General features: G+C 51.1%; 1 non-coding gene across 1 annotated transcript; it reads left to right on the top strand.

Annotated features, from left to right (window-relative positions):
• The first annotated feature begins 2,527 nt into the window (after positions 1–2,527).
• LOC116149115 (U6 spliceosomal RNA) lies at positions 2,528–2,635 on the top strand. The gene has a single exon (XR_004132725.1). It is a non-coding gene; the product is annotated as a U6 spliceosomal RNA (small nuclear RNA).
• Positions 2,636–23,417: the final 20,782 nt, after the last annotated feature.

Raw genomic sequence — 23,417 nt, 5'->3', positions numbered from 1 at the left:
AAAGTTCATCCACATGTAGCATGTATCAGTGCTTCATTCTTTTTTTCTGGCCGAATAATATTCCATCGCATGAATATGTGTACCTGTGTGTGTGTGTGCACGTGCACATATGCAGATCTCACATTCTGTTAATCCATTCATTTATCAGTTGATGGACATTTGGGTTGTTCCCATCTCTTGCCTATTGTGAATCACGTTGCTGTGAACACTTATGTACAAGTTTTTGTGTAGACATCTGTTTTCCCTTCTCTTGGGTGTATACTTAGGAGTGAAGTTTCTGGGTCATACAGTAATTCTGTGTATAAGTTTTTGAGACATCACCAAACTGTTTTCCATAGTAGTTGCACCATTTTCCACTCCCTGCAGCAATCACAAAGTTTCCAATTTCTCCACATCCTCGCCAACACTTGTCATTCTCCATTTGTTAATTATAGCCACCCTAGAGGGGTGTGAAGGGGTAACCATGTGGTTTTCAAATGAAGCTAAAAAGTGACTTTTTTTTAACTCAAGAATTGACCCCTCTGCTTTGATCCTCTGGGAGCTCAACAAGATTTAAACTCTTGTTTAGATGAGGATGGACTGTAGATGAGGATGGACTGTAGCCGAGGATTTCCCCCACCATAGGACCCAGCTGGTCTGGATAAGCGTTTCCTACATGAGTCAGAACAGCAGGGAGAAGAGGCCTAAGAGGTGCTGCCACTAGAATGGGATCATCCAGAGCCTTCCTGATCCCAGAGTGAGGAAAGGCAGGTCATTTGGATGGAACTGCCTCCACCTGGAGTTTTTTTTTTTTTTCTTTTCTTTTCTCTTCTTTTCTATTGATGTATGGTTGATGTACAATGCTGTGACAGTTTCTGGTGTACAGCATAGTGATCCAGTATATATATTCCTTCTCATATTCTTTTTCATTATAGGCTATTACGAGATATAGAATATAGTTCCCTGTGCTATACAGTAGGAACTTGTTGTTTATCTATGTTATGTATAGAGGTTAGTATCTACAAATATCAACCCCCTAATTTATTCCTCCCCACCCACTTTCCCCCTGATAATTACAAGTTTGTTTTCTATGTCTGTGAGTCTGTCTCTGTTTTGTAAATAAGTTCATTTGTGTCCTTTTTTTCCTTAGATTCCACATTTAAGTGATATAATATGGTATTTTTCTTTATCTGTCTGACTTACTTCACTAAGTATGATGATCTCTAGGTCCATCCATGTTGTTGCAAATGGCATTATGTCATTCTTTTTTATGGCTGAGTAGTATTCCATCATATAAATATACCACCATCTTCTTTATCCGGTCATCTGGACATTTAGGTTCCTTCCATGTCTTGATTATCATAAATAATGCTGCTGTGAACATTGGGGTGCATTTATCTTTTCAAATTAGAGTTTCTTCTGGATATATGCCCAAGAGTGGAATTTCTAGCTCATATGGTAAGCCTATTTTTAGTTTTTTAAGGAATCTCCATGCTGTTTTCCATACTGGCTGCACCAAATTACATTCCCACCAACAGTGTAGGAGGGCTCCCTTTTTGGAGTTTTTCTTCTTACACGTGGAAGCTGGTACACTGTTGAGAGGGATCCAGCCCCACTGATCAGTTCAGCACTTTGGGGCTGTCATGTTAATGTCCGAAGGAGAGCCCCCAGCCCTCCTGGCCACCGACAAGCTCTCGAGCCAGATCAGAAACAATGGAAAGTCCCTTCCTGCTGCATTATAGGGTTTTCCAGCCACCATCACTGCCCCAAGCAGGTCCCAGAAATCTCTGTGGCCACGTGGAGCACTCTAGGCCCCTGTGTTTCTGTTTCAACCACTTGTCTATTTCTCACTGTCCCTGCTTTTGCTCAGGTTATAGGCATGCTCTGCCCAGAACACCCTTCCCCACCTGCTTTATCCAGCCTGCTTCTCCAGATCTGTGAGGTTCAGTTCAGCACACTGCCTCCAGGAAGCCCTCTCTGATGCCCCGCCTGGATCTAGGAACCCCTTCTCTGTCATGGCACTCTTTATCTTGTACTGAGCACTTTCTATTTCAGCAGCCTCCTCCACTGGGCTGTGAGTTCTTTAAGCAGGAACTGTGGGTTCATCTTGGGGTCTCTAGCACCCCTCAAAGCTATGTCTGGGATAAAGTGCCCACAGGGGATGGCAGTGTCTGCACCAAATTTTCCTCTGGGACCCAACCTACCCTATTTCATGTCTTGGTGGACAGGCAATCAAGGCACCTGATCCAATCTGGCCATGAGCTGAGCAAGTGACCCAGGTTGGGCCAACCAGGTATTCTCTCCTGAGGATTTCAGGATAGAATGACTCAAGGCCAGATTGGCTGACACCAAGTTGTTCTGACTTCTCCTGACTTCCTTGTACGTAGAAGCACAGTTTCCTCAGTTCCTGTCTTTCTGAGGCCCAGTGGTTCAGTGTCTCTTGACTGACTTCTGCGAACTACCCCAAATCTTGGAAATAAACATTTTTTGTTTTCTAAAAATTTGCCGGAGTCCATTTCTGTAGCTTGCCTCCAAAGAACCCTGGTGGGTGCTCACTTCAACAGCACATATATTAAAAACTGGAAGGATACAGAGAAGATTAGCATGGCCCCTGAGCAAGGATGACATGTAAATTCGTGAAGCATTCCATAATTTTTATGTATACCAAAAACAAGAGAAAACAAAACAAAGAACCCTGGTGGATACAGCACATCTATTTTTTAAAATTGCTGTGTGGATGGGTGAACGAATAAGCCTCTTCTTGAGGGCAGAGAGAGCTGATCAGACAGGAAGGGCAGGGGGAAGGGAAGGCACTGGCAGCAGAGAGATCACCATCCACAAAGATCCTTGGAGATCCACATGCTGGCTGGAACGCTGCAGCAAAGTGGGGTGGGAGGAGTCCTGACTTCAAAACCCAGCCTGAGACTCAACATGGGGCAAATCCCCATCACTGCCGTGAAAAGCACGCTTTGTCCTCCATGGAGCTGCTGGGGGCCACGTGCCGAGAGCATCCCCTTAGAAAGTGTACGTCCCAGGGACACGCGCTGTCATCTTGGCCTCCTTACTGTGTGTTCACTGTGGTTTGACACGAAACAGAGAGAAGATGCGCAAACCTACCCAGCAGCTTCGGGCGGTGGGACTGGGGACAGGACGGAGCTGAGGGTGAAACTCTGGGTGATGCCCCCTTCCCAAGGTTTTGATGGAGAACTTGGGGCGCAGGGCAGTGCCGCACAGCAAGTTGAGAAACCAAGGCCTGATGCCGCCAACGATGCGCTGTGGCAAAGTTGTCTTACTTGGATAAAAATCGACCATCTCTCCCTTATGTCTTTCAAAAGGTGGGCTCCAGATGGACTCAAGCCTTAGATGTGAACATTACAATAACAAAGCCAAAGAAAGCCTGAGGATGTGTCTGTGTGCCCAAGGAAAGAATGATTCTATTCCAAAAGACCCTAAAAGTGCAAGACAGAGGGGAGAAAAAAAATGACGGATCTACCTGCATCCAAATTAAGGATTCCTGTGCATAAAGGAGGGCGCAGGAGGAGGCAGCAGACGGAGCACATGGCTAGGACCCCGACTGCCAAGTTGCCACAATTCAGAACATACAGGAACTCTCAGAACAAGAAGAAAAGGACAAAAGTTCTGAAAGGAAAAAAAAAACCCCACAAAGGTGGAGCAGAAGGTGGCATTATTAAATGCCTACTAAGAGATGTTCAAACTCAGTGAAAAGAGACACAGTGATGTTCAAAGTGAGGCCCAGCTTTAGCCTCATTATGCAAGAGAGGCCCGTTGCTGAGCGGTCCGGCTGATGCTGGCGGGAGTGTCTGGAGAGCTGCGCTCCCTCGTGCACAGTGAGTGGGACAGGCCGGCCTGGGTCCCTGGGCCTCCATCCTGGGGGTGGGTGTAGGATGCCGGGCAGCCATCACATAGGGCTCTGGAGGGGCAGGACACAGATGCCCACGTGGCCACGGGGAAAGGGAAACTGGGGACACCCTGGCGCCCACCCCCCACGAGGAAACACTTGTAGCGGTCCAGGTAGGGGCTCCAGGTGTCTGACGTCATGGAGTTGGGCAAGAAGCAAGAAGAACAAAGGTGACCATCTGAGGTCCCAAAGCAGGGCCCGCATTTCTTGTTCCAAGCACTGTTTGGCCACTTTCTAGCTGTCTGGACTGGGGCAGGTGACACCCCTGAGCCTCTGTCTCCACATGTGCACTGGGGGCAAACAACAGCTTCCTCCTCTGGCAGACTTGGGGGTGGTGAGTCCTGGAGAGGCGGCACCCCCAGCGCGGGGCCATAGTAGGTGCTCAGTAAACAGTAGTCAGCAGCCCTTACAAACACTGCATCTGCAGCAAGGCGAGGCCCCCGCGCAGGAAGCTGCTTGTCCTCACTCCTCGGGACCGCCTGCTACCCAGCCAGTGTCCCTGGGACCTTGTGGGCACTGAGTTCTTCACTTACGCTGCTCTGGCAGTTGCCTCCAGCCTCCCTCCTGGGTGTGTTAGAAGCTGCACTTACCACCCCTGCCCCCCAAGCTCTGTCCTGCCACAGGAAATGGAGCAGGGCTGATCCTGAGGCCAGAGTGGCCCTCTGCACCGGCTGTTCCTTCCTGCCCGCCCCCACCCCTGCTCTGGGGCCCTGATTAGCCCGGGTATTGGATGACCCCTGCTCTTCTTTTCTTCCCCGCAAGGGTTAATCAGCCTTCCTGCTGGGCGGCTGGGAGGCTGGAAGGAGGCAGCGGGCGGCCGGCGGCAGGAGGCTTTCATTACTTTGATGGGATGCATGTGCTCGGCTTTATCTCCGGCCCCTTTCTCCCTAATTCAGCGCTTGAACGTCTCAGCTGTCGGCCGACCTGCAGACAATTGCTCGGGGTAATACTATCCGGAAAAAGCTGATAAAACGCAGATGTGACGAGGCCTCTGAAATTTGCGGTTTGCTAAGTGGTTTGCTGCGATGCTCGGCCCGTGGCTTCCCTGAGAGGTTGGGAACGGAGAGGGTGGGAGTCGCAGTTTTTCAGGTGAAAGGTTGCAGAGAGTAAGTGGCTGTAGAATTTATTTTCTATAATTAGGAAGATGAGCAAATAGAAAGTGGAGAGCAAGGTGACCGTCCCACAGGACTCATGGGCTCACTGGACCCCTGGGTCCCATCCTAACCAGCCTGCAGGGGTCTCTCCCTGAGTGGGGTTGCCCCCCGGGGGGCTTCCTCTATGCAGCTTGGAGTGGGTGTGGTGCAGGAGCTCCTGGCGGGAAGCCTGTGTGATCTTGGGCAAGTCACCTGACCGTTTGCTCAGCCGACTCAACTGAAAGACCAAATTGCTAACAACCTCGGTTACTTACCATGTGTGATACAGGATGTCAGGCACACAGTAGGTGCTCAGTGAATGGTGCTAACTTTTCTTCACTTGTTGAGGTTCCTAGGTGACCCCGGAGAGCAAAAGCGACAGGAAGCTGACCTGAAGGGGCTGAATCCCAGGTGGGTGGCAGAGTCCCATCCCAGAGGTCAGGATGGCCCCAGAACCTGCATTTCTCATGAGGTCCCAGTGAGGCTGAGGCCCCTGGTCCCTGGACCACACTGTAAATAGCACTGGTGGGAGGACCCCAGTGCATCAGGCTGGAAGGAGGCTCTGGGCACATCCAGTGCTTCCCCTCTCAGCCTCGAGGAAGTCTCCACTGACCAGACAGGGCAGGCACCGTGGCCGGTGTTACCCAGCACACCAGAGGCAGAGCCAGGCTGAGGGGCGACCCCCCCCACCACGCCTCGGATGACCCACCTTCCTCCACCGGCCAAGAGCTGTATTCAGACAGTAGGCGCACATCCATGTGAGAGTATCCCAGAGCGAGCAGGCTTCACGGTGTCCTTCCCAAGTCGCTCTGATGACAAAGGAGAAAGTACCCAAAGTGATACCGTTGTGTGCTAGCCTCGGGGCCAGGCCACGGGGTTCTCAAAACAGGCGATGGGTCTGACTCAGGGCAGCAAATGCTGCCGTCTGCATCGGTGTGCTGGCGCCTTCACAGGGACCAATAATCCCACAGAGGGAGCCTGCGATTAGGTGGCCGCTGCTTCCGGATACCTGTCGGTTCTCTTTTATGCTTATGCTAAGGTGAGAAGAGCCAAGGTGCATTGGGTCCCTCCCCCGATCTTTACCGCTTGCCCTTGGTTCCAGTGATGAGTGGCTCAAGCCCATTTTCAGTTCAGAGAAACTGAGGCCCAGAAAAGATAAGTCGTTTGCTTTCTCCCAGCTGGTAGGGGCAGAGCTGGAATCCCAACACAAGTGTATTTAGGAGCTTCCGGCTCCAAAGTCACACGCTTGTGTCTGTCCATGCTGCCCCTGGACAGACAAACATCACCCCTGGATCGGGGACTGGGGGGAGGGCAGTGGGGGTACAGACACTTCAGCCAGCTCCAAAAGTTAGGGCCCCTGCCTGGGTTTTCCCTTGAAAAGGCCAGCCGGCCTTCAGAGGGCCTGTCTGCAGTTCCCAGCTTTCAAAGAGAGAGGGCGTCTCTCCCCCTGCCGGGTGTGGGCAGAGCTGGTAGCAATTTTCCCACAATGTGTAAATTAGTCAATCTCCGAGTCTGTAAACGGGGGCCTTTGAAGGGACCTTAATGAAGCACTCCATTAGGGCTTAATGATGGCCGCCTCGAGCATTACTGGCCCAAGTGCCTTTTGATGTCTTGGGGCCACGGGTTGGAGGCTCAAGTTATCTCAGTGCCCCGGCGGGCTTAAAAAAAAAAAAAAAAAAGGCAAAAAGCCCCCTTAGAGAAGTTGAAAAATTTTTAATGAAAAAAGTTAGTCCTGGCCTGACTGATGTTGGCACTTCAAAGCCAGTGCACACTAAATTGCTGTAGACTGCTTAATTCAAAAGTGCTCCCTCGCTGGTGACAGCCCAATGGTGACAAAATACAATTGGCAACAGGAGCTGGGCAAGATCAAAGGCCGGCTATTGTAATAGTTTTGTTCCATGAAGAATTGCTTATTGTCAGGAGTTTTGAAGCCTTTTTCCTCCCCCTCTTCTTTTCTTTTTTTTTCTTTCTTTCATTCTTTTTTTTTCTTCCCTTTTTTTTTTTTTTTTCTGTGGCTCCAACGCCATCTCGGGAACCTCTGGTTCAGAATCAGCGTACATAAATACTTGTAATTACATCCTTCTGATAATACACTTCAGTTGGCAGAGGCCACCACTGCCCGTCCTTCTCTCTGGAGGTTCACGGAGCCGTGTGGTTGGTTGGATCGTAAAAACCATTTCTGTGTTTTGGTTAGAAAAGATCCTATGAGGCACCCGGAGGGAAAATTAGAGCTGGGATCTGCTCGTCGTCCTGGGGACTATTTTAGGATTTAGCTCAGATTAAACCGCTGCCGGCCCAGGCCCTGGCGGGGCGGACGGGTAGCGCCAGAGGACCAGGTTCCGAGATCCCTCTTGACAATTCCAGATTCTCCCAATCTCAGTTTCCCCAGCTGTCACCCTGGGGCTCATTTTCTCACACCACATGCATTTATGGAGCTCTGATTTAGGAAAATTCTTGCCTTGTAAGGCTGTTTAAAAGTCCAGGAGAAAGTCAGTATGAAAGCACTTTGTGACCTGGAAACTCCCTCTCTCCCTGCCTCTGGTTTTGGCGGGTCTGATCCTAGTCTCCACGGTTTACCTGCTCCATAGGCCACAGTCGTCACCCGGGAGCACAGAACCCAGAATGAGATGTTCTGGTGAGCTGGAGGGAGGTGTGAGTGAGGGAAAGTGTCCCCCGGCCTGGGTGTGCGTCCTCACTGCTATTCTCAGCAGTGTGACTCAGCTGGTTCATTTTACCCCCAAGAACCTCAGTTTCCTTCTCTGTAAAATGGGACTAACCATCCCTGTGCTGCCAAATCTCACGGTGTTTCCTGGCCTGACCCAAGGCCCAAAGAAAAGGATGCAGGAGAACTTCATAAACGACCAGACGGCCATAAACATCACAGAGCCAGTCCGAGTTATTTTTCCGACAGACGTGAGCCGGAGGAGGCTGTGGCTGGTTTGAGCTGGGTCGAGGCCAAGGATGACTGGGGACCATCAGGAAGCAGGAATGCTCCGGTTCCTTTTATTGCTTCAAATATTAGTCACCAGGAAGCCGCCCCATGAAGCAGACAAGCCTCGTATCATTTCCTCGTCTTGAATTAATTAAGAAGACTGGTATGGGGACAATTAGAGAAACCCGAGGCTGATGACATCTCCCTGTGATGGAATTTGCTCCTGCATCCACTCTGCCTCCCTCGCAGTCCCCCAGATATTGGCAGGTTTATTTTTTTCCAAAGTGTCTCAGACCCATTGTAGGACTGGATTAGGGATTCTGCAGACATTTGGGGGCACACAGGGCCCTGGGAGGGATGGGCTGTGGGTCAAGTTGATGTTTGTCTGTTTACACTGACAGCCTGTCTTGCTTCTCCACTTTCTTTTCAACCTAACTTCTCCGGCCACTCGCCCCACACCCGCCAACCTCGCCGATGTTTCTGTCTTTTGTTTTGAAATTCCATGGGCACCAAACATTCTAAATCCTCAAACATTTTAAGCAAACATTCTAGGGTGGCACTGGTCTAAAGCCAACTCTCTCCAGGGCTCCACCCCCACTTTCTGAGGGCGTCGTTCAAATGTCCACAGGCTGAGTCAGGCCCCCAGTGACTCCGAGACCTGCCTATTCATCAGGAAGACACACACACTGGCCCCAGACCCGCCCGCTCACCATAATCACGCGCAGGTATGCGCAAACCCAGCTGAGCAATTATGAATAATTAAATCAATTAGAGACAGTCTAGCACCAGGGATTACGGCCGCTCGGATGTGGGCCTCTGTAATATTTTAACAGTAAACGCAAGAGCCCCAGAGAGGCTGGCGGGAAGAGGGGAACAAAAGCGGGTCCAAATGCCAAGCCGTGTTGCTTGGTGACCCCCCTCTGCGGAATCGGCGGCCTTCCCAAGGAAAACAATGGCCGTGAAATGCCAATAAAATATTTGGGGGGCCAAGTATGAAAGCTTCAAAATGAGCTAATTAAAAACGGATAAAACACGAGTCTCCAAAAGTATGTTGAGTGAATTTAGTGCTTGAAATTTGACAGAAGGCAAAGATTTTTGACCATGAAGCAGAACTTTTTAAAGTGGCAGAGCTGGGCGACTGGGTCGTTTCCTGCTAAACCAATCTCCCTCCTTTCAGGGAAGCTCAGGGGAGGCCCTGAAGGCTTCGACAGCCGTCGTGGGGCCACAGACCAGCCAGTGCAACTCTTTTAAGGCTGTCTCGGGAGTGGGGACCTAGAAGCCCGTTTTGGATGCAGGCTGCGCACAAGGCAGGCAAACTCTGAAAGGGGAGTCTGAGAAGTATGGCGTCCCAGGGCAAAGTCCTGACTCCATTCGCGCTAGCGTAGCAGCACGGCGGCACTCCATAAATACACCACAGTGACGGCCTGTGAGAATTACCGCTGCCGGGACTCAGTTCCCCAGAAAGCGACCAACGGGTCCAGATGGAGAACGTGAGGCCAGGATTGAGGACGCATCCTTGCTTCTGGTGGAGACAGGATTCATCTCGGCAGCCCCGCTGGCTTGAGGGCCACCATCGAAGGTGCCAGCTTCCCCAGTCCCGTCGCCCCAGGGGCCTGGACGTGGTCAGGATCTCACTGGTTAAGTGTGGACGGTCTGGGGATCATTAGAGATATGATGGATTTGATGAAATCAACAGGAACCTAATCGCTTTTCTGTGTTCTCAGAGTCTGAGCCAAGAGTGTAAATACCACCTGCTTTGGCTCAGCAGAGAGATGTGAACTGAGCCTTTCTAGCGACAAAGGACACATGTGCTTTTCTGAGTGATGATCTGTCCAGATCTGCTGACTGGGGCATATGTGTTATGCAAGAAAGAGTAGGAACTCCAAGGGTCGTCCCCAACAGCCAAATCCAGCCCTGTGCTTACAAGTGTAAGAGAACTGCCTCCTGTCCTCCGTGGGCCCAGCTGACTGTCTGTGTTGGTCGTTCACTCACAGAACGATCTTCGAGATTAGCACCACTGTGTTACAGAGGAGGCTACAGAGCTCGGAGAGGTCCAGGAACTTGCTCCAGGCCCCGCGTAACAAGGGAAAGGCCAAGATTCAATCCCAGATTTTTCTGGCTCGAAATTCCATGCATGCCATTCCTGCCTTCTGCTGCTTCTCTGTGCAAGCCTGAATAGTGGGCTAACAGGGGGGATAAAGACATCCCAATGACTTGCTTCCCCAGAATGAATGTGTTCAGGTTCCTTGTCTGTAATTTTGCAGGGTGGTTGCAAAGATTAGCAATCATACCCCTGTACAAACCAGATTTCCCCCAAATCCCAAGATCTGGAGACATGGCTTCTCCAAGGTCTGACACTGAGGGAGGGGACTCTCACCAGCACCAACCCTCCCATGTCACTAGTTCCCCACCCTGCTTTGGCTCAAGCAGTCTGCTGAGATTCTGGCCCCAGTGGCCTCGAAAGGGACCCTGGCACTTTTGAGAACCTTGCAGGACGTCTCAGGAGCAAGTCCTTTTCCTCCAGACTCTGCTAAAGCTCTTCCCTCACATCTGTTTGACGTGTGTCCACAGGGTGCTTCCACCTCACCCAGCAAATGTTGCCAGCAAAGCCCTGGGGTCTCAGGCTGCCCACACAGACGATGCTCCGTGGTAAGGTCTGGAGCTGGGGAATGACGTCCTCGCTCTGCTGAGGGCTGTGCTGTTAGAGAGTCGCCCTCAGCGCTGCCCCAGACGGTGGGCACAAGGCCAAGCAATGCCGTCTTCTCTTGAACCACATGTGGGTCTGCTCAGGGGATGGATTTGGGTGAGGCTGCTGACCTGGGTCTCTCACTTCTAGAGACCCAGGCTTTGTCACTAGGTAATTTTCTTCCAACTACCATACATGCCTAAGCAAATAACAGATCCTAGAATATATTCTTTGTCAGCAGGCTCTGCAGTTGCCCAGAGACCGACCTCGGGACCTTCTCCACCACGAGCCAGACCCACCCAGGGAGGTTTGCCCATCAGCAATGGATGCTCTGTGGGCTTACACTGGGATCCCTCTGCACACACGTGGCACCTCATAGAATGCCCTTGGTCCATATTAAACGTAAAATAAGAACACCCTTCTTAGTAGAAAGAGGAGAGGTTTGTTGACTGTAGGTCTGAAATCTGGTACAGGGTGAGCAGATGGGTGCTGTCCCGCTGGGCCTTTCATGACAATAAGATCAAAGCGCCCTTTGGGGTCTGAGGGTGGAAGCAGGCCCACTCCACCCGTTTCGCTCGGCTGGCCCCTGTGAGAGCCCTGGCCGAGGAGGGCACAGGCCCTCTGCTCAGAAAGGCAGGCTCGCGCAGAGGTCCCGGAACCCTGGGAAGACCGTCTCCCACGTTCTCACGGCCACCGGGAGAACAAAAGGGGTGGGCAGGAGACCCTGAGCGAACACACCTCCCCGAGTGGCCTCGGCCCCTGTGGGCGGGGGCACTTCTGCTGCAGGTGAGAACCGGGGACCTTCTGTCAGGGCAGCGCAACCCCACCTCCAGTCTTGCTAAGCCCTTCCCAACGGCTAGCAGCCTAGTTATCAACTAACCCCACAGAAAACTTTGTAGGATTGAGGCATAAGTGACGGGCATGGGTGGTCAGAGGGACTAAAACCCAAGTCTTTTCTATCTGCAGTGCTGTCCAGTACCCACCCTGCACCCTAGCATCCATCCCATGCTTACAAGGTGCTTCTGTCCCTGGCTGTGGACAGTGGGTGCAGATGATCGCAACCAGGTGGGAATCTGAGCTCCGCCCCTTATAGCTTGTCAGCCAATCAGGTCACTGCTCCAGCCTCAGCTTCCTCTTCTAGGAAACGGGGACAACCCTAATGCAGGCCTGACTGTCACAGAAGAACCAGGGAAGGAAAGAAATGAAACAGTGGGTGAAAAGTGACTTGCAAACTGTAAAGTGCATGCACATCAAAGGCATCACTATTTTATCAGGAATTCTGTGGAATCAGAGAATTTAAGGGAAACTATCTTTATTTGGTTACCCCGACATGACTGTGAGGACTGAGCAAATCCCAAGTGTATATTCTTCCAAATATAGTCGTTTCCAACTGTGCTTCACCCCTCGGGGGGCCAGCCGAGGTGAGGCAGTGCTCGGGGTCCACCAGCTCAGCTCTCTCTCTCTTTTCTGCTTTACAAATGGTGAGATTTCTGGACAGAAAGATTCTAGTCCTCGACAGAGAGGTCTGAAAGCCACTCAGTGCCGCTGGCAGACTTGCTGTGGAGACAGACCCCCATAAATAGCCCAAGGCAGAGCCGCAGAGGAGAAAGCCAAGCCCTTGGCTGCGTAAAAAGGAAAACACAAACCCCATTTTCCCAGGGTGTGACAATGCCAGACTGGCCTCCTGAGATTCCCAAGAGAGCGATGGCTCGCGAGCCAGAGGGCTCCTGGCATCCGATTCGCTCAGATCCCTCCAAGTTCTCAGCTCTCCTACGTCCAGCCTCACTGGGTGACCTCAATCAAGTCGTTTCCCCTCTCTGAGACTCAGTTTCCCCATCTGCACCCTGAGGGGGTGGGCTGGATGGTCTGAGGGCACCCTGTGAGCTCTGCCACCCTAACCCGCAATTCACCAAGACCCTCTTCCTGCTGTGCCCCTGTCATCCCCTCTGAGCCCTGCCTCTGTCTCCTGGGGCTCCCGGCACCCCCATCTCCAGCCAAAGCCCCTACAAATCCGGACTTCCCCTCCTCCCCGCCACCTCCCCACCAGGCCACCGCAGAAAGCAGCAATGCGGACAGCAAGCAACGATGTTTTAATTTATTCGATTAAATCACCATGTGGACAGAGGCTCTCGAAGGAATCTGCTCTACAGAACTTTTCGTTTAATAGAATTAGTTGAAACCAGATCAGCCGAGCCCCCGTTCCTGCAGGCCATCTGCCCAGACGGGGAAACGGCTTCCCTAAATAGAACCCCATGCTGCCGGGAGCCTCGTCTAAATGGCCGGCAGGGAGCTGCCCCCTGCACCCGCCTGTCTGTTCAAATGGGTTCAAAGCCCTTCCCTTTGGGGCCAGCCGGGGCCGGCAGAGCTCACGTCCACTTCCAGCTAAGGCTGGGGAACTATAATCAGATTCACATTCAGCTCCACCTGCAGAGGGACTCCTGCCAAAATCAAGAACTGTGCAAAGGCGAAGCCAATAGAGAGACTTTTAATTCAGAAAAGAAGTCTGTCAAGTTATTTGCCTGGACTCTTGAAGAAAATTAGATAAACTAACATTTACTCAGCATCTTAGTCTCCCAAGAAGTTTCCCACATGTTTTATTTAATCCTTGTGACAATCCTGCAGGAAGGCCCTTGATGGTCCTTTTGTGGGCGAGAATGAGAGAGGTTTGGTAACTTACCCAAGGCCACACAGCTGGGAGCGAGGACCTGAGCAGCTCTGAGAAACAAGTGGCAGCATTCGCCCAGCAGGCTGCCCTGAGACTGAAGTGGAGTGTGTACCTTCAGTGCCTCGCGATTACAAAACTGCTACTTTTTGGCCCTTCTGGGCACTTGAGCCTTGGAGCTGCTGGTTTGAATCCCACCTCTGCCCATACTAGTTTATGGCCTGGGGGAAGCCACGTACCCTCTCCGAATTTCACTGCTCTCATCTGTGGAATGGGAGAGGGCAGTGCCACCTCGCTCTCGGGGATCCAAAAGAGTCGATGTGTGGGAAACTGTCTGGCATGCCGTTAGGCCTCGGTAGCCCAGGCTGGGCCTCCCGGGTGCCAAGGGGAGTCCTCCAGGTGGCCTCCTTGCTCAGAGAGCAAGTTCCCGGTGGGGTAGCCGCTCAGGAAGGGGGACACACCATCGAGAGCCAGGGCTAGCTAATTCTGGCCCTCGGGCCACATCCAGTCTGTCTGCTCTTGCGAGTGAAGTTTTATTGGCACACGGTCACAGCTTTTCGGTCACATACTATCCGTATTGCCTGTGCAGGCTGTGACAGAGACTGCAAGTTCCGCAAAGCCTGAAGTATTTACTGACTGGGCCCTGACAGAAGAAGTTTGCCAACGTCTGTTTCAGAGTGAGAGGGTTGTACAGTCGCCCCCAACCCCAGCCCCCCGCCACACACCCCCCTAAAGAGGCTGAGCACTGGTGGGGTCAGGGGGGAGCGGAAGTTACTCGGGACATTTCATCCTAATTGTTACTAAGCTTGTTTAACCTCTCGGGGTCCCACTCCCTGATCCCAGAGAACAGTTTGGGTCTGACATGTTTCGATGTAGCATTCCCGTCTGGAAAAGAAATTATTTACGGGCCCCGATTAGTCGGTCCTGAGGAGTTTAAAAGAAGGGAGGTGGGGCGGGGATAGAGTGCTCTGTTATCAACGGCCACTTTATAAGTCTGGGACTTCCACCGCAGGGAGTGGCTGCTGTATGGAATTGATACACAGGGAGATTTATAAGGTCAAGTTTTATGAGCCTACAGATTCTCGTGGCGTATTACCACATCCTTATTACAAGCTCATGCTGCTGTCCAGTTAAACCAATGGAGTTAATATATTACTTCTGCCTGCCTGGGCCTCAGACTTGAAGGAAACAGTGCAAATAAAATACTGCCTTTGGGAATCGATCGGGTCCTGTTTTTTTTTCTGGACAAGTGACTTTGGTTGTTGCCACCTCTCCCTAACCCACAAACTGTTGAGGGGCTGTTTGGTTTGTGTGCCCAGAACAATGCCTTGGGGGTGGCCCCGGTGGGACACTTCTCCAGCTGACCCTGGTGGGACATCACTCCAACCCTGGTGGGGACAGCTGCAGGGGCCTTGTGCAGACACTTCACAAAGGGATGGCTCCTCAGTGCTGTCACACTAACAGGACTATAAATTAAGGCTGGGTTGTTTGTCTTTGGGCTGTTTTCACGGAAAGATGGAGGCAGTCTGAGCCAGGACATGCTCAGGCTGCTGTGGGCATGTGTCCCCTTGGCTCCGGGCCTCTGGAGCCTAGGACAGGGGAGGCCCAGAGTTCCAGGTCAGCTTTGAGGGGCACAATATGGCGAAGCCAGAGATGGGCACAGCCAGACACCGTGGAGCACCTGAAGAGAGGTATCATCCATGCCCGGGTCCTCATGCTACAGACAACTGAGGCACAGAGAGGTTATGTGACTTGCCCAAGGTCACAAAGCAAGTCAGTGCTACGTGGACATGAACCCAGGTTGGGCAGCAGGGGTTCAGGCCCCACATCCAAGACCAGCGCAACACGTGGACATGATTTCCAATCCTTCTCAGTTACAGATGACACCAGGATGACCTTTTGTCTAAACATGCGTATTTGCTCCTCTTTGCAATGAATGAACTGATCTACACACACACACACACACACGCACACGCACACACACAAACATACACACACACACACATCTCAGGTTCTGAAGCCAGAGGAGATGCTGACAGCAAATGGCTGAGATGGCTCCCTGGGAGTCTGTAATGTCCACAGCGTGAGGCCCTGCTCTCTCCCTCCATTCTGCCCTGGCCACACCGTGCCCCACCCCAGGTGCTGTCAGAACCCGGGACCAGAAAAATCTGAGGCTCTTGATCCACACCGGTGGCCAACGGCAGATGAGAACTGACCAGAGGGTCAGCCCTACAGGGTTCTTGTCCACTCTGCTCCTACCTGCTTCATGACCACAGGCAAGCCCCTGCCCCTCTCTGGGCCTCACTTTTGCTTCCCTAAAATAAAAGTTCATTTCTAGAAAGTAATTTGCTCATCTGTACAGAGTCTCCAATAATTTTGATTCAGGAATTGTACTTCGGGGAATAGATCTTACAGAAATATTTAGATATTTGTATAAATATTAGGGATAAAAGTACCTGTCCTGGTGTTATGTACACCGGCAGGTGGGAGGGAACATGATTGTCTGAACGCAGAGGGCCAGCTAAATAGACGTAAGGTCATCTAGCTAATGGAATGCTATGCAGTCATTAAATATTTATCTTTGTGATGAATTTGTAACGACACTAGCAAAGGGGGTTGGAATGCTCATGGATGAAGCAGGATACTGGGATGGCTCAATACTGGCCCTTAAAAAGTTGGTGAAGACGCAGGTGCTGGGAGCTAAGCCCCAGAAATTAAGGCTCCTCCCACTTCCCCACCAGGGCCATGAGGGCAGCTGCAGACCCCCCCACCCCAGAGACTGAATCCAGTCTTGCCTGCAGTGTGTCAGGCACAAGTTTGTTTTTTATTTATTAAAGTATACTCAGTTTACAACGTAGTGTCAGTTTCTGGTGTACAGCATGTGTTTCAGTCATACATGAACATACATATATTCCTTTTCATATTCTCGGGCATGACTTTGGACCACCCTCCATGAGCTACATGCAGGCAATGAAGCCAGCAGGCACCTTCACAGACCTGCTGTTGGTCATAGAGGAACAAAGCCACATGGAGCACCTGCAGAGTATCATCCCCACCCAGGTCTTCATTCTGTAGACAGCTGAGGCACAGAGAGGTTATGTGACTTGCCCTGGATCACACAGCAAGTCGGTGCTGCCTGGACGTGAACCCAGGCAGGTCCACCTCTCCAAGCCCAGGGCCCACTCACAGCGAGGTCTAGCCGCTCTGAGCCCAGTGCTGGGGACTCAGCACGGAGCACCCCCTTGGGCTGGCTGTATTTATTGTGATCTCTGACTCAGCACAGGATGAGGTTAAGTAGGGCCAGGGAAGGCGGGAGAAGTAGGGTGTTGGACTTGGGGCCGGGAATTAACAGGTGTGCAGCCTTCCCACATGTCAGGCACTGGGCCGGACACCACACACATGATAGAACGAACATGTGTGAGCGGCTCACCTGGACTCGCTGCTTCCCACCTAGGACCTCATTAAATCCGCACTGCCTCCTACCCTATTATCACCCCTACTTACAGGTGGAGAATCTTCCTTGCTCAAGATTGGCAGAGCTGAGATTCAAACAAGACAGACGTGCTCCAGAGCCCGCTGGAACTCCCCATTCCGGCCCCACAACAATGGGCCCTGCCAGTTACTCTCCCTCTGCCTCAGTCCCCGCTGGATCCGCCGCAGTGACAAACTAATCCCCAGTCTTAAAGATACAGTCTGCCACAGGCCTGGTGGCTCTCCACGCAGCCCTTCCACGCCCTGACCTGGGGACTCGGTCAGCTGTCTGAGACCAAAAATGGCTCCATCCCAGTGTTCCCCATGGCCCTGCCCTTCCCGGGCCCCGGCAGCACAAGAGACTGGAGGGAGCATGGTGTGGTCCTCTAAGGTGGCTTGTCCGGGGCTCAGCCAGGACTCCTGACCACAAAGCCGTCATCACAGGGAGCAGGGGAGCAGGACGCAGAGAAGTGGGTGTTCTCCCCACTGACCAATTTGAGGGCATCTGAGAAACCCGTTCTGGACGTGCCCAGGTGCTTCCTCCTCACTGACAGTCATGAAATTAGGGCAAGTCTGAGAAGGCCTGTCAGCCACCTGCTGCCTGCACAGAACTGGGTCCGTTCCCACTGGAGGTGTGCCCTTGATGACCCGAGGTCCTGCAGGATCCCCCGAGAAACTGGACTGGAGGACAAGTGCTTCCACCTGAAGCCATCTTAGCCACTGACTCACAGGCTGGGAAGCTGGCCCTTGGGTGGGATGGCCCTGGGGTTCCTTCTGGAGACCGGGAGTGCATGATGAGCTCACCCTGTCCCCTGACGGGCATCCTTAGAGAGCAGGAGCCACAGAGAGAGGAGGTGGAGCCTGCTTCTTTCGAGATGTCAAAACCCTAGCCCCTGGTCATGCGATCCCCTGACACCCTGTAGGGTTGGTGGGACTTCCCAACTCTGATGAGACAAGGCAGGACTCAGGAAGGGGCACGTGGTAGAGGGTTGCCCCAATGGCGTGATTTCCACCCCTTCGTCTCCTTTGCCACTTGACTTTGCAGTCCCTTTCACTGAAGAAACCAAGTCTTACAGGCACTCCTTGTTTTACTGCGCTGCACAGATACTGAGTTTTTACAAACTGAAGGTTGGTAGCCACCCTGCGCCGAGCAAGTCTATCGGCGCCATTCTTCCAACAGCGTTTGCTCACTTCATGTCCCTGTGTCACATTTTGGTCATTCTCGCAATATTTCAAACTCCCCACCAGCCAAAAGATCACAACTCACTGAAGGCTCAGATGAAGGTTAGCATTTTTTAGCAATAAAGTATTTTTAAATGAAGGTACGTACATTGTCTTTTTAGACATAATGCTATTGCACAGGTAACAGAGAAGTGCAAACATAACTTTACATGCACTGGAAAACCAAAACATTCAAGCAACTCACTTCATTGTGATATTCACTTTATCACGGTGGTCTGGAACCGACCCCACGTGGTCTTGGGGCTCTGCCTGTGTCTCTCTTCCCCTAGCTTATCCACTGGACAGGTGTTAGCCAAAAGGATGTGAGGGATCATGACCCACGCACAAACTTGAGAAGATGCTGGTGTGTTTCCCTGCTGCTCTCACTCCTCTGCCTTGGCTGCAAGAACCTGCCTGGGCTGGCGTCTGGAGGAGACACCAGAGCAGCCCCATTCTCCCATCCCTCCAGCTGTCCCAGATCAGGGGCCACTCCAGATCAGCCAACCTGCCAACAGCTGTCAGGAATGAAAGAGACCCCACTGAGCCGAGAAGAATCCCTCAGCTGATCCCCGCCAGGATCACCCGCCCATGCACGGGAGAAAGCGGTGCTTCCTTGTGCGAGGCACTGAGTGTGAGAGTCTGGTTGTGCCGCGTCGTGGTGGCCATAAATAACTGTCCCCACTTGCACGAGCTCGTCAGAGCTGGGAAGGACCCTAGTAAAATCTCACCCAGGGATGTTAAACTGCTTTTTTTAGGAATGTGTCAGATCCATGTTTCATGTGTCCATGTTTTAATACAGTTGTTAACTATTATAGAGAAATAAAAAACAAACCCAGACTCAAATAGATGGAGACCAGATTTTTACACTCGGGAGGGCACCACAAACGTGTTATAATTGAGACTCCCAGGTTAACTAGGTTTTGTTGGGATTTAAAAAGAGAGGGAAAAAACCTCTCCTTCCCCTCTACGTGACTAAAGAACTACAGGAGCCCACGAGACAAGATGTGTTACCATTTCCACTGTTTAGGTCTGTGAGTGAGGATTCCTTTCAAAACTGAATCCAAATAGACTTCAGAAATAAACTAGCTTTAGAGGCACAGAAAGCAAGTCTCAGGCAAAACTCTTTGTTTTAAACACCTGTGTTCAAAACTCCACTGTCCTCACTGCATGGCTCTATAAGTGAATGTCACTGTGGACTAATGAAACGCCACCGATGTCATGTTATTTCCCAGAACTCTGTATCTGAAGCCTTGGGGGGGAATGGCCGGCGCTTGGTCCCCCACCCCCTGCTCTGGGCGCAGTCATTGGCTGGAAGGAGGGGCCGTGGCCGTGAGGTAGACACCGCAGGGGATCCCAAAGTGAGGCCCCTGAGGCTGCAGCCAAGTCCACTCCCCCTGGTTCATTCCCCAGAAGAGGTATCTGAGCAGCTGCCCCCAAAGCACCTGCCACTCTGGGGGCTCAGTTCCATTCAGGACGAATCCCTTTGCTGTCTCCTGGGGGCATAACCATGAAGCTGAAGTCTGAATCAAATTCAGAATGGAATTCTGAGACCTAGAACATCTGTGCTATTAAGAACTCAAGGCATTCGATCACTCATTCATTCATTCATTCACTGGCCAACACTTAGAGCCAGCCTTCTGTGCCAGGCACTCAGCTAGCACCGGGGACTCAAGTCTGGCCTGGTCTTTGTGAAGCCGCACTTTAGCAGAGCAGAAAGGGAGTGAGGTGCAGGAGAAGGTCCAAGGGCCCTGGAATTGCCAGGGCAGAGTTGGAAACCTGATCTCCCTTCTCCAAGCTGTGTGACCCAGTGCCAGTTGCTTGACTTTTCTGAGCCCTGATATCCTCATGGGTAACACGGTTAAATTCACATCTAGTAAAATGCCTGATTGCTTCAGAGACACTCAAAAAATCATTAATTCCTTCCTCCTTCCCTGCCAAGTTTGTTTGTTTTTAGGTTGCAAATACCCGGTAAATTATAAGCCATGTATTGCTGCTTCCCCCAGCTCCACCCCCGCTGCATCTCTGATTTGTACTCTCCCTTCATCCGCATCGCTGCATCTCTGTTAACTCCCTAGGGCTGCTGTAACCACACCGGCTGGTTTAACAGAACTGAGATCAATCAGTCTTTATTCTTTCAGTTCTGGAGGCTGAGAAATCGAGGGGTCAGCAGGGCCATACTTTCCTCCAATGTTTCCAGGGAAAGACCCCTGCCTCTTCCAGCTTCTGGTGTTTCCAGATATTCCTTGGGTGCTGACCCCATCACTCCAATCTCTGCCTCTGTCTGCTGCACCCAGTGGGGTGTCACTCCTGGACTTTGCTTCAGATGTGTAAGGTCCCCCATCTGTTAAACCATTGATGTCTCTGTCCCCAACGCCGGGCGCTTTCTTCTGTCCTGACGCTGGGTGGGCACAGGTCTTATAGGCCTACAAAGTGCAGCCCAGCAGGTGGGAATCCTCTCAGTAAAGCTTCCTCGAGTCCATCGGAAGTCTCTATTATCAACTGCAACTACTCTCCCACTTCAGAGATGAGAAAGTTGAGGTGCAGAAAAGCAGGGTGACTTGCCCACGACTGCAGTGCTGTGACCCCGTGGTCCAGTCTCCTGTGGGTGCTCCTCGTTTGTCTGACACACGCTCAATGACAGCTTGTGCCCCCGCCAACGTTCCGGGCCTGGGCTCTGTAGCTGCAGCTGCTGAAATCTGTTTTATATTTTGTGCAGCAAATGATGCCAAGTCCACCAGCTCAGAGCCGTTTACAATTCCTCTGGGCCTCGAGGACAGCGCTTGGGAAAAACATTTGCTTTGCCGTTTCCCTGCTGTGGTCATTCAAGACCCAGTGTACCCAGAGCAGGCCTGTGGCCCAGGGGAAGGCCTGCCGGGAGCCTGGGACTGCAGGGGAGTGCCCTCCTCCTTCCTCTTCATTTTGCCCCCTCTTCATTTCCTAAAGGCCTCTGGGCGAGTGTAGTCCATAATGTGAACTCTGGACTTGGCCCTGATATAACCCATTTACAGCCAAGAAGAAAAACTCCCCACTCCTCACATAAAACGTTTTACACAGGCCTGCACTCCAGGTCCTCGGTGACAAAGCCATGCTCCAAACCATCGAAGGTAAGTTGGGGGTTATCCGGGGCTGTGACCGCCCATCAGATTCCAGGGGCATGAATAGAGCAGGTTCAGGAAGCCCCAAGTCTTCTCTGAGGACAGTAATCCTGGGGCCATGAGATATGAGTATGTGGAGAACTTCCAGAGACCCAGCTGGGGAGTTATAGGCTCAAGGGCCCAAAAGATTTGGCAAAAAACAGAAGCGAGCAAAGTGTAGTCCGTGTGAGGCAGTAGGGAGTGGTGGGGACTGTGGTGAAGTGGAGAGCCCGGGCCTGTCTCCAGGGCAACCATTCTCAGCTCTGTCTCAGAGTTGCTAGGCAGAGTGCAGGCCCCAGGGACCCAGGTCTTCTAATTTGTCAAGAGAAATGGAAAATCTAAACTTTCTGGTGAAACTGTTCACGTTTTCTAGACGTTTTCTTGGAATTCTTCAATTTTTCCATATTGGCAATTTATTCAGACTTTTTGGAAAAACACTGTGTTGTCTGACAAAACACACACCTGGGCTAATTTACATGCCTTGGGCCACCACTTTAGAGCAGTTGAGGAGCAGGGGTTCCATGACTTCTCATCATCTCTGATCTCTCCGGAGCAGGTGCTCCTTGGTGAAGTCACACACCCAGCATGGCACCCCATCCTCTCAGAACTGGTATCTTCTGGTCCACATTCACTCCTTTACTGACTTCATCCCATCTTATGGTTTAAACATCAGCAGATGCTCCCAGACTGATATTTCCAGGCTTTTCCTCTCCTGTGAGGCCCAGGCTCAAGTGTCCAACTTCCTATCTGACACACTTATTTGGATGTCTAATAGCTTCCTCAAATTTAACATGACCTTAACCCAAACACAGAGGGTCCCCATTGTCCCAAACCTGTTGTTTCTATCTTCTTCCACATCACAGTAAATGCTAACTGTATCCTAGAACATCCGGCTGAGCCCAGCCTAGCTCAGCCAACCTCCAGTCACCCTGCAGATGCATCATGGCTATTTGAAGTCACTAAGTTTCAGGGGGGCAATTTGTTACACAGCAACAGCTGGCTGATATACTTCCTGTGTGGTAGCATCTTTTCTTCCACTGCGATCACTTTTCTTGCCACCATGCTCAACTTTTGAGGGACATATTGTTCAACACTAGGCAAAAACAAGGGCAGCATGGTTGACAAGCACACAACAGCAGAGAACAGCTCATACTGAGAAGAATCTGGAAGCCCTCTGGGATCAACAGTATCTGAAATACACTCTTTTTGTTGACAATATACATGTGATTCTGAGATCCTGTGGATTTTATTTGGAATGTAACTAGAGACTTTTCCCACTCATCATTTTATTTAGGAAAAATGTTATGTTGAGTTACTTGAATGTAAATATAATTTTTTCTTATGTAAACACTGACAAAAAATAAAATACTATGAGACACAGTTAGTCTATAAAATTTGGGTATTAAAAAAAGAGAGCCTCCTGGGAAGACATTGACTGGTGAGGGGAGCCTGTATTTCCTCAACACTAAGACACCCCCAATGACAAGAGGCATCATTGAATTAATAACAGCTTTCCTTCAGCCGCAAAAAAGCAAAACATTCCTTGCACATTCAGATCTTGGCACCCCAGATGCAGAAGAGTTAAACAGACACAATGTTACCCTAGATCTGAGGATACATGCACGTGCTCACAGACACAGGCATGCACAGAGACACAGCAGCTGTTCCCCTTGAAATTCCCAGCTGGTGCTGATGGCAGAGTCTGGTCAGACCAAGTGTGTCATTCCAAAGCACCTCGGATCACTTCAATCAAGATGACAAAGCCTGGTGTGGCCACTTCACTTTGATCTGTGTCAGACCCTAAATGGGAATGCATCTGAGCCCCCGGCCAAATATCCCCCTAAACTTGGGACTGGGGGCTGGATTCAGTCTCCATCTGCATGATCCTCTGGGTCCTGCCATGGAGGAACGCAGCTATCTGTTTGATAAGCCTGGAGAAGCCTCCAGAAGTTCTCCCAACACCTAACTATCTTCCTCACTACCACTCACCAGGCCTTCAATTCCACTATTAAACTCTTGGATTTTTTTCCTTTTTTTTTTTAATTGAAATAGAGTCAGTTTGCAATGTTGTGTAAATTTCTGGTGCACAGCACAATGTTTCAGTCATACATACACATATTCCTTTTCATATTCTTTTTCATTATAGGTTATTACAAGATATTGAGCATAGTTCCCTGTGCTGTACGGTAGAAACTTGTTTATTTATTTTATATATAGTAGTTAGTATCTGCAAATCCCAAACTCCCAACTTATCCCTTTCCACACCCTTTCTGCTCTGAT

This window comes from Camelus dromedarius, chromosome 1 (genome assembly GCF_036321535.1).
Source record: "Camelus dromedarius isolate mCamDro1 chromosome 1, mCamDro1.pat, whole genome shotgun sequence".
NCBI classification, from domain to species: domain Eukaryota; kingdom Metazoa; phylum Chordata; class Mammalia; order Artiodactyla; family Camelidae; genus Camelus; species Camelus dromedarius.
Note: the sequence above shows the minus strand (reverse complement) of the source record. Positions and strands in the feature narration are given on the sequence as shown.